This window comes from Pipra filicauda, unplaced genomic scaffold (genome assembly GCF_003945595.2).
Source record: "Pipra filicauda isolate LSUMZ 115617 unplaced genomic scaffold, ASM394559v2 scaffold664_size391380_pilon, whole genome shotgun sequence".
Taxonomy (NCBI): Eukaryota; Metazoa; Chordata; class Aves; order Passeriformes; family Pipridae; genus Pipra; species Pipra filicauda.
The window spans coordinates 19,346-30,737 of NW_024104825.1; the positions used below are offsets into that span (position 1 = coordinate 19,346).

The 11,392-nt window shown below is 53.4% G+C and overlaps 1 long non-coding RNA gene across 1 annotated transcript; it reads left to right on the forward strand.

The window, feature by feature from the left end:
• The first annotated feature begins 6,832 nt into the window (after positions 1-6,832).
• Positions 6,833-8,367, forward strand: LOC120324707. Its single transcript, XR_005566212.1, has 3 exons — positions 6,833-6,866; positions 7,682-7,765; positions 8,214-8,367. It is a non-coding gene; the product is annotated as an uncharacterized LOC120324707 (long non-coding RNA).
• The last annotated feature ends 3,025 nt before the right edge of the window (positions 8,368-11,392 follow it).

Consider the following 11,392-nt stretch of genomic DNA (forward strand, 5'->3'; position numbering starts at 1 on the left):
AGAATCCAATCTCCCCCCCAAAACGCCCCTAAGGTCACTTGGTGACGTGAGGAAAAGGGCAAGAGGGTTTGGGTTAGGAGCTAAATATTTACAGTTGATGTCATTCCTTCAGAAAGCCTTTGGAAAGCTCCAGGAATCTGCTCAGGCTGTGTGTGATGAGCATCCAGCCAGGAAATCCAGCACGCCCAGGCTCAGCCAGCAGGATTTGTGGGCTGATAAAACACTGTTTTCACCCTCAGAGCAACACTCAGGGAGAAAATGGTGTCACTACATCTTTTTTTGGGGGGGGGGTACCAGCATCTGGGGATGTGCAGGAAGCCTCTGCCAGGAAAAAAATTAAGACCAAGAGCTCAGTGGACAAAGTAAAAACTTTGCTTTTTGCTCTGAAGAGCCGAGATGCTCTTTGCCTGCTCTCCAGACACTCTGTATGGACTGTGCAGTGCCTCCACTCAGCGAAAAAAAGGCAATTTCCACGTGTCTTTATTACATTTATAATTAAGAGGCACCAGCAGCTGAATTGCCTCGGTGGCTCAGGGCTTTGAAGAGGATGCTTTGAAACGAGGCCTATTAGTGTTCAATTGGTTATTGATCATCAGCCCATTGCCATTCCTCAGGAAAGGCAGGCACTGAGACAGGAATCTGGGATCTGAGACCTTCCAAAGGCTCTCAGAAAAGCAGGGATTATTTATGGAAGTGCTGGGCCGGTAAAAGCACTGATGGTGTCTATTGATCTTTGATTAGGGTTCAGCCAAGGGGCCAGAAGAATGTTATTAAATAAAACTACTGCTTATCAGAGGGAAGAAAAAATAACATTGCTGTCCAGTGTGGCCTAGAGAGAGAGAGATACCCCATATATTTATATATCAGAGAATTATGGGATCATTTAGGTTGGAAAAGCCCTCTAAGATCGCCAAGGCCAGCCAGCACTGCTGAGGCCACCACTAAACCATGGCCCCAGGCACCACATCCACGTGTTTTTGGAACACTTCCAGGGCTGATGGACAGCTGTGCCAGTGCCTGACCACCCTTTTTGGGAAGAAAGTTTCCCAGATATCCAAACTAAACCTCCCCTGGTGCCCAACTTGAGGCCGTTTCCAGTGGTTGCTCGGCGGATGAGGTGGGGAGGAGAGGAACAGTCTTTTTTGGGGGGGTGAAATCTCTCTCATTTCCCTTTATCTCCCCCAAATTAGGTGTCATTTTGAGACCCCTGGAGCAGACATTGGCACAGGTTGCTCAGAAAAGCCCAGACATCTGTGCCAGGGAAGATGAGGAGCATCCAGGGCACCTCTGCAGGGCTCACGAGGGACCTTCGGGAAACTTCTCCCTTCTGTGGGATTCTCCTGCACACCTGGACACCCCAATCCTGCTCATCCCATGGCAATCCTGTCCTGTGGAGAGGAGGCTGCCATGGCCCAGGTCACTGTTAGGGAGGACTGTTTATCCTCATGGCTCCTGGGGCACCTCGTTGGACAGAACTCACCTTATTTCATCTTTATTTATGGATAAATACCTCTCACTTATGGGCACAGATACATGGGATGGGTCCTGTCCTTCAGGATTTCATGGGAAGACACGGAATTGGATTGCTCCAGTGTTCAATAGGTTGAAAACATAGATTCTGGCCCTTTTCCAGGTGTTTTTAGGTCTGATTCAGTCCATGCTAAGCGAGGTGACAGCAACAACAAGGAGAGCTATCCACAGCCATGGCAGAGCAGAGTTTCCCAAGGGAAGAGCTGCAGAAGCTGTGCTCTTGAAGGATAAAAATTTTGGGGTTTGGGGAGAGATTACAGCAGCTCCCCCTCTCCTTGCCCCTCCTTTTCCTTTGCCAGCCTGTTTTTTGCCCACAAGTTCTCCCTAGACAGAGAGAACAACCCAACTAAACCAAGAGCTGCTGGGTTTCAACTGCCCTGGACGTTGCAGGTTGTTGTTCTGGGTAGAACAGCCCTAAAACCAGCCTGGTTTCTTCCCACTGAATCCACTGAGCTAGGAAAATCATGTCCTTGTCCAGGAAACCAAGATTTTCCAGAGCTGTGAGTGTGTGCCCAGAAGTACAAACCCACAAGGAGCACAGTTCTCCGTCACGTGAGCTGCGGTGTCAGTGTGGAATCTGGCAGCGGAAAACCAGGGATGTGAGTGGGAAGAACACCTGCAATCCCCTGGGCAGGCCAGCTTTGCTTTAGCCAAAAATATCTGCAGGAGGCTGGAGCACTCCTGAAATCCCCCAGCAGGGCCGAGGACGCTCTGCCAGGATCTGGGGTGGGAAGGCAGCAGGATGAGCCAGCTCTGAGCCAGCAGCAGCTGCACAGCCCGGCTGGCAGGAGTTGGGAGGGGGCTGGAACATTCCTGGCCCATCCCACCTCTTCAGTATTCACGGGACTGCTGAATATTTTACCAGGCTTGAAATATTGATGGTCGGAGTTGACCTTTGTTGTCGCTGATCCATCACGGGTGGCTGGGTTGGGATCATTGCAGGGTGACGTTCACTGAGCCATGAGAAAGGCACAAACACCCCCAAAGCCACTCCCCAAACCCCAGAGGGACAGCTCCAAACACATCCAGCAGGTTGGTGTCCCCCCCCTCCGTTCCCTGAGCGTGTTGTGGGAGCTCATTCCAGGCCTTGGGAAGGGGGGTCACCCCATGGAGTGCTCAGAGCTATCCCTCTGCCCAAGAACTTCATTTTAAGTTTATTGTTTAAGTATTTTTGGTTTATTTTAATTACAAGTATTTTAAATTACAAGTATTTTAAATGCCAAGGATTTCAGCAGGTGCTGGAGCAGCACATCCCGAGGGTGGGGAGGCCCTGGCACAGGTTGCCCACAGAAGCTGTGGCTGCCCCTGGATTCCTGGAAGTGTCCCAGGCCAGGTTGGATAGGGCTTAGAATCATAGAATCAGCCAGGTTGGAAAAGACCTCCGAGATCATCAAGTCCAACCCTTGATCCAACCCCGCTGTGGTTCCCAGCCCGTGGCACTGATGCCACATCCAGTCTGTCCTTAAACACCTCCAGGGATGGAGAATCCACCCCCTCCCTGGGCAGCCCATTCCAATGGCTGATCAGCCTCTCTGGAAAGAATTTCTTCCCAATATCCAACCTAAACCTCCCCTGGCACAGCTTAAGACCCTCTTGTGGAAGGTTTGTCAAACTCTTGTTGTTCTGGTCAGCACTCACAGAGAAATCATCATAACCTGAAACCTGGGATGGAGTCTGGTGAGTCCAGCTGGGCTCAGAACCTTTCAGATCTCAAAATCCCTGTTCCCTTGAGGATGGCAGTTTGTGTGGATCCATGGTGAGGCCTCAGCTCCTGTGCTATGGTTTGGAGATGGGTTATTTCTCCTGGCTTTGCTGTTTCCTCTCCTGTCCCAGGGCTCAGCACCAGGGGGAAGGCACAGCATCAGACGGTGCAGGATCAGCTGCAGTCCTTGGTCAGAGCTTCCTGGCAGCTTCTGCTGGATTCCTGCAGGCAGCAGGAACTTCCCCCTGACAGCTTGGAATGGCAATGGCCAGCCCAGCCCAGCTCAGCTCAGCCCAGAGCAGCTCAGTCCAGCCCAGAGGAGCTCAATCCAGCCCAGAGGAGCTCAGGTCAGCTCAGCCCAGCCCAGCCCAGCTCAGAGGAGCTCAGTCCAGCCCAGTCCAGAGGAGCTCAGCTCAGCCCAGCCCAGCCCAGAGGAGCTCAGCTCAGCCCAGCCCAGTCCAGTCCAGTCCAGCCCAGAGGAGCTCAGCCCAGCCCAGCCCAGAGGAGCTCAGTCCAGCCCAGCCCAGCCCAGCCCAGCCCATCCCAGCTCTGCCTTTCCCAAGCTGCTCTCAGCTCTGCCCATCTGCCACTCCCTGGCACGGAAGCACAGCCAGGCAGAGCCTTGGGGAGCTGCCACCCAGCCCCACTTCACACTCACAGCCACCCCGCCAGTCCTGAGCTCCCACTCAGCCCAGAGCAGCTGCAATTCCTAAAAAACCCCAATAATGTGTCAGAAGATGCCACTTTAGGCAGAGCTGAGCACAGGTGGCCAGGCCATGCCCCAGCCAGGGCTCCCAGCTGGACACTCCTCAGCTCCTCTGCCCCAAATCCCAGAGGGGAAACTGCTCCCCCTGAGCTGCCTTTGAGCTCATTTACATCGAGTGACAACAACTCCTCTTCTTTTTTCCCCTCTGATAATTTTTCCCCTTTTCCAGCCCATTTCTTCTTCTTCTCCCGCTGTTTTCTCCTTCCCTTCCCCCCCTCCCATCCTTTTCTCCCAAAGAAATGAACTGGAGATGAGAAAGGATCTGTTTTCTGTTTGCTCTGTGACTGTTATTGCTGCTCCCCGTGCCGGTGCTGTCGGAATTCTGGAGACAGGGAGCAGTAAATGGGATGTTTAATCTTGCTGTCAGGGCCATATATCATCCCCCAGGCTCCTTCTGGGGTAACAAAAGCTGCTCAAAAGTTGGCAAAACGAGCCAAGGAACGAATAAACCAACAGAAAACATCCAGTTTGTGCTTTTTTAATACTCCCAGAGACAAAGGAAGACACAGGAAGGAAGAACCACACACCGGTGATTCCTGGTTGGTGCTGATTCCTGGGAGAGTTTTGGCCATGAGGAGTGTGAGTGTGGTTTTCCCACAAATGTGCTGCTCCATGAATCCCACCGGCTTGGGAAGCAGCAGCACTTTCCCCTCCTCCCATGAGTAATTTCCAGGGTGAGATGGACTTAATTTGTGTCTCCTCCAGGGCAGGCTGTGGCTCCTGCTGTTCCTTGGAAGCTCCTGGTGGGTTGTGAGGTGCTGCTGTCACTGGGATCGGGGAGTCATTAAGGGGATGGAGGGCTGGGACTGGGAAGCCAGGGCTGCATTTTGGGGGCAGGGCAGTTTGCTGAGACTGCTCACAGCCAGGCCAGCCTGGGAAGGGTGCCCAGGGTGCCCAGGGGCAGCAGGTCACACGGACACCACGGGGGATTTGTCTCTGTGCTTTCAACCTGAAAATAACCTGTCACACCGAGCTCCTCCGGCAGGAGCTGATCCGTGAGTTCCTCCTGCCTCCTGTTCCGAAACAACCAGCCTGCCCATTTTCAGGGATACTGAGGGTGATGCTGAACCCAGAGGTCTCCAGGGTGGAGTTACCCCAGCCATGGGGACCCCCTGGGTGTGGATCCAAACCCCACAGCTGCCTCCCCACCTCAGGGACCATCCTTGGAGACCTTGGCTTGGCCTTGTCTGGGGTGAAGTGTGAGGAGATGGACAAGAAGGTGCTGGGCTGGAAAGGATGGGCTGAAAGGCATTAGAGGGTGTCCAGAGAAGAGCAACGAGGCTGGGGAAGGAACTTGAGCACAAGTGCTGTGAGGAGAGGCTGAGGGAGCTGGGGGGGCTCAGCCTGGAGAGGAGGAGGCTCAGGGGAGACCTCCTGACTCTGCAACTCCCTGACAGGAGGGGGGAGCTGGGGGGGCTTGAGCTCTGCTCCCAGGCAGCATCAGTAAGACAAGAGAGCTCGGTCTTAAGCTGTGCCAGGGGAGGTTTAGGCTGGATTTAGGAAGAAATTCTTTCCAGAGAGGGATCAGCCATTGGAATGGGCTGCCCAGGGAGGGGGTGAATTCTCTGTCCTTGGAGGTGTTTAAGGACAGACTGGATGTGGCATCAGTGCCATGGGCTGGGAACCACGGCGGGGTTGGATCAAGGGTTGGACTTGGTGATCTCGGAGGTCCCTTCCAACCCAGCTGATTCTATGACTCTATGACGGGTCTGGAGGGGCCATGAGGAGCAGCTGAGGGCACTTGGTGTGTGCAGCTGGAGCAGAGCAGGCTGAGGGCAGAGCTCAGCGGGGGCTGCAGCTCCTCCCCAGGGGCAGCTCCGATCTCTGCTCTGGGGGAGCAGGGACAGCCCCCAGGGAACGGCTGGAGCTGTGTCAGGGCAGGCTCAGGTTGGATCTCAGGCAAAGGTTCTTCCCCCAGAGGCTGGTTGGGCACTGCCCAGGCTCCCCAGGGCAGTGGGCACAGCCCCAAGGCTGCCAGAGCTGCAGGAGGGTTTGGACAACGCTCTGAGGGACAGGGTGGGATTGTTGGGGTGTCTGTGCAGGGCCAGGGGTTGGACTGGATGATCCTTGGGGGTCCCTTTCAACTCAGGATATTCTCTGATTTCCCACTTTCCTGGTGCTTGACATATTCTGAACACAAAAATCCGACAAAATCAGGAGTGGAGGTGATGGATGTCATGGTGTGCTCGAGGTTGAATCATGGAATCATAGAATCAGCTGGGTTGGAAGGGACCTCCGAGATCATCAAGTCCAACCCTTGATCCAACCCCGCCGTGGTTCCCAGCCCATGGCACTGATGCCACATCCAGTCTGTCCTTAAACACCTCCAGGGATGGAGAATCCACCCCCTCCCTGGGCAGCCCATTCCAGTGGCTGAGCACCCTCTCTGGAAAGAATTTCTTCCTAAATCCAACTTAAACCTCCCCTGGCACAGCTGAAGACCCTCTTGTCCTACTGCTGGTTCCTGGGAGCAGAGCCTGACCCCCACCTGGCTCCAACCTCCTTCCTTGAAGGGCTGGGCACTGGCAGAGCTGCTTTGCTGGTAATATTCAGCTGGGCACCAGCACTTCTGTGTGACAGATGTCACCCAGGACAGACCTGCTGGCCCGAGGGGGTGGGAAATGCCCCTCTTGAGAACGATGACGTCATTTGGAGATTCCTGGATGGGAATTACTTTTAGGATTAACACTTCTGACCAGGTCCCTGTGCCCGGAGGAGGCTCCCTGTCCTTTTTCTGGGAGGGGGAACAGCCCCATCTCCAGAGGCACGTGCTCCGCGGGCCATTCCAGCCCCCGGGAGGATGAGGATGTTTGTTAATGGAGCTGAGGGAAAAGGCTGAACTCATCCGACTGCCAGAAGATTCTGGAGGTGCCCACCAGAATGATAATTGCGGCATTAAAGCATCCGGAGGGTGCTTAGCAGGGCTCTCCCGGCAGGCAGGACTGTGGGATGGGCGATAATGCGGGAGCAGCTCCGGTGGGAGGGGAGGAGGGGAGAGGGAATTCGGAGAGGGGAAATTCTCCGGCCGGGGGGAGGGGGAGGGAAAGGGAGGTTATTTCAAAGGTGAATGGAAATGCTTTTAAAGCGTGAACAAACGGGGTATCTGAGAGCCCGGATCATCACGGGAATGGCTGTGGGGATGAGGGAGGGGATGTGGGGATGAGGGAGGGGATGTGGGGATGAGGGAATGACTGTGGGGATGTGGGGATCAGAGAGGGGATGTGGGGATGAGGGAGGGGATGTGGGGATCAGGGAGGGGATGTGGGGATCAGGGAGGGGATGTGGATATCAGGGAATGGCTGTGGGGATGTGGGGATCAGAGAGAGGATGTGGGAATCAGGGAATGGCTCTGGGGATCAGGGAGAGGATGTGGGGATCAGAGAGGGGATGTGGGGGTCAGAGAATGGCTGTGGGGATGTGGGGATGAGGGAGGGGATGTGGGGATGAGGGAATGGCTGTGGGCATCAGGGAATGGCTGTGGGGATGTGGGGATCAGAGAGGGGATGTGGGGATGAGGGAGGGGATGTGGGGATGAGGGAATGGCTGTGGGCATCAGGGAATGGCTGTGGGGATGAAGGAATGGCTCTGAGGATCAGGGTTGTAACTCTGGGCATGGAACTGGGGAACATGGGGGGTGGGGGTAGGACAGAGCCTTCCAGGGAATTGCTTTCTCTCCCCTGCAGGACTTGAACAACCTCCTCCCACTGTGGTTTGGGCAGCCCATGTCCCCCTGCTGCTGATCTCCAGGGCCTGGCAGGAGCTCACAGGTGGGGTAAATCCTCCCTGTGGATCCACGTGGCAGCACCCAAAGTGTTGCTCCAAACATCCCCAATTCCCTATAAAAAAAAAAAATCCGTAATCCTCATCCCCAAAAGGTTGCAATTCCTCTTTTTCCCAGTTCTCCATCTCGGGATTGGAAGATTTTGGGGCGGGTTTGGGGTGTTTCGGGGCATTTTAGGGCAGATTTGGGATATGGGAGGGAAGGCCAGAGTGACTGCAGCAATTTAGGGTGGGTTTGGGGCATTTTAGGCTGGGTTTGGGGGGGGTTAGGACTGGCTTAGGGGCATTAAGAAAAGCTGAGCATGATTGTGGCATTTTAGGGTGAGTTTGGGGCCTTTTGGGGCAGCTTTGGGGCATGTCCAGGCAGGACACTCAACATACCAGGATGAAACCTTATCACTGCCATTCTTCTTTATGTGGCCACTTGATGAACAGCCAGATAAAACTGTAAGAGGTACAGCAAGGAAGGCAGGACATGGGGAAATGAGAGAGAAAACCTGTTTGGAGACATTTAAAAAGGATGTTCAGCTCAGCAGGAACTGAACCAGGAGTTCTGAGCTCGCCCTGCACAGTCCTGGGATGGCACAGGGCTGGCAAGGCCATCCAGAGAGCAGGGTGGGACTAAAAAAAAATAAAGTCAAGAAACCCATTAAAAATGCAGCTGTTCCTTCCTTTAAGGAGCCACTCTCCCAGTTCTGTGTCTCTCCAGTGTGGGATCTCCCACATTCTGGGTTCTTCTTACTCATTTACAGTCAAAACCCATTTAATTATTAGCCCCCTCTTTGCTTCAAAAGCAACAGCAACTGCAAAGTTGCAAACCCAAGGCCAAGGAAGGAGGAATGGCCGATTTTGCCACCTTTTTAACCCAAAGCTGGCTGTAAAATGACCCAACCAGCAGCCTGGGACTCCTGCTTTCCTTTCAGGCCTCATTGGAATTGCAGCAGGCTCATGGAAAGATCTCCTTCAATTCACACCTCTGAGATGTTGGGGGTGGCTCTGGCACCTTCAGAGGAGCTTCCTCCATCCCAAAATACTTCTCTGAAATCACCAGGATGATTCATTGGTTCCTTCAGAGAGAGGACCTGGGATAAACCCAGCTTTGCTGGGCAGCAGGGAGAGGAATCCTGCCCAGTGTTGCTGGGGGGTCCTGGTGTAGTTTAGATTATTCAGAAAATAAAAGGGAGAATAAATGACTCTGGATCACTTAAACAGCCTCAAAAAACCCAGAGAACCTGGGCTGGAAACACCCAACAACAACAAGGGTGTCCCAGAGCTGAGGAATAGGTGTCACACGAGGTCTGGCTCAAGACAACTGCAAAGAAAACAACTTTTCCTGGGTGTTTTTCCTTGCTCTGAAGAACAGCAGTCCAGGCATGTGTGAAAGCCAGCAGACAATCAGTCTGGATTAGGGAGACAACTGATTAAACCCAGCTCCAAGAACAATGGCTGCTGATGACGAGCGAGATTGGATTTAGGTCACGTTAAAACGCTGTGAATAAATCATCCCACTAAAGACCAATTACACCAGACCCCTTGATTGAGGGGTGGAAAGGGAAAAACATCTTCTGATGCCGTTTCTGGTGATTCCTGGGCTGCCCTTTAACCATTCCCTGCCCAGAACTGAGCAAACCCTTTCCCAACAAAAGGCTGTGAGCGACCTGCTCGCTGCCAGAGGCAGGAGAGAGTGGGAAAGGAGTGGGAAGGGTGGGGTGGGACAGACCAGGAAGGTTCAAACGTCCTTTTTCCAGCATAACCTGAAGCAGGTGAGCTTGTGGTTGTGTCTGGTGGAATAAGGACCAGACTCTCCCCTTGGGCAGGGAAGGTTCACTGCTCCCCGACCCTCACTCAGCCGAGCTCCCCTTTGGAAAACTCACTCTTAAAACCCAAATTGTAGGTGCAGAACCTGCACCTGGCTGGAGTCTTCCCCAAGATCTTTCTCAGCTCGGGACTCCCCTTTTCCAGATGTTCCTGTCCTTCCCCAGGCAGCTTTTCTCTCATCCCTCCTCTGCCTCATCTCCTCCCTCTTACAGACTCTGTTCCTCCATTTCCAACAACTGTCTTGACTTGTATTTAAATCTCAGGAGGTAAAAACTGGCCCCCATTCAACTCAAATATTAAACCACCACTTTCTTTTTCTCTTTTTCTTTAGCAAAGCCAGGATTTCATCTTCAATCACCCTGTAAAATAAAGGATAAGTCCCAGGATCTTTAGGCTGGGCAGTCCACCCTCAGCCTGGCTTCTCTGTGCTGTTCCCCCCAGCCAACAATTTCTTTTCCATCTCATACATAAAGTGCCTTTTTTTTTCTTTGCCTTTCTCTTTTCAGTTATTGGTGCCTCGATCTGTGTTCACTGAGCTCTTAAATTATGATTTTAGAAAATAAGCTCCCCATTGTGTCTCTTGAAGATACAAAGCCCAGGAACAAAAGGAGATTCCCCCTCTTAACGGTTGGTTGAGTTGGATACAAAGCTCAGCCTGACAAAGCCCAAGGGGTTTGCAGAGGTTTCTACCTGCTCAGAGCAAACTTTTTAACAATTATCCTCGTCCTGCAGCCTCCAACCAAGCCTGGCCACAGCCCCAGCACCCCAAAAACTCTGATTAGCTGGTGTAGCTTTGAGGGCAGCCCTGAAATTCAGGGTTAAATAGGGCAGAAACTCTTCTACATCCCCACACGTCCACACACACAAACCCAGAACCTGCTCAGGGCAGCAGGTCTCCTTTTGGAGCCCTTGAATTACAGAACTGTGGAATTGTCTGGGTTGGAAAAGCCCTCTGAGGTCATCAAGTCCAACCATTAACCCAGCACTGCCAAGGCCAAGAGCCAAGAGCCAAATCTGCATCTGTGGGCAATTAATATTCCTCTTGATAAGGGAGGGAGGGGAGGAAGGGAGGAGGGAAGGAAGAAAGAAGGAAAAAAAAGAAAGGAAAGAAGGGAAGAAAGGAAGAAAGAAAAAAGGGAAGGAAGGGAAGGGAGGAAGGAAGGAAGAAAGGAGGGAAAAAGGAAGAAAGAAGGGAAGGAAGGAAGGAGGGAGGGAAGGAAGGAAGGAAGGAGGGAAAAAGGAAGAAAGAAGGGAAGGAAGGAAGGAGGGAGGGAAGGAAGGAAGGAAGGAAGGAAGCAAGGAAGGAAGGAAGCAAGGAAGGAAGGTTTACCCGAGCACTGCCAAGGCCACCACTAATCCATGTCCCCAAGTGCCACATCTACACATCTCTTAAATCCCTCCAGGGATGGGGACTCCACCCCTGCCCTGGGCAGCTGGGCCAGGGCTGGACAACCCTTTCCAGAAAGAAACTTCCCCCATATCCAACCTGAGCCTCCCCTGGCACAGCCTGAGGCCGTTCCCTCTCCTCCTGTCCCTTGTTCCCTGGGAGCAGAGCCCGACCCCCCCCAGCTCCCCCCTCCTGTCAGGGGGTTGCAGAGCCAGAAGGTCCCCCCTGAGCCTCCTTTTCTCCAGGCTGAGCCCCCCCAGCTCCCTCAGCTGCTCCTGCTGCTCCAGCCTCTTGTCCCTGCATCCTTGAGCTCCACACCAATGTCCCTGGGTCTCTGTTTCCCTGGAAGTCCCAGCTCACGTGTCCTCCCCGGGGCAGGTGCTGGTGACATCTCTGCCTGCAGGGAGCT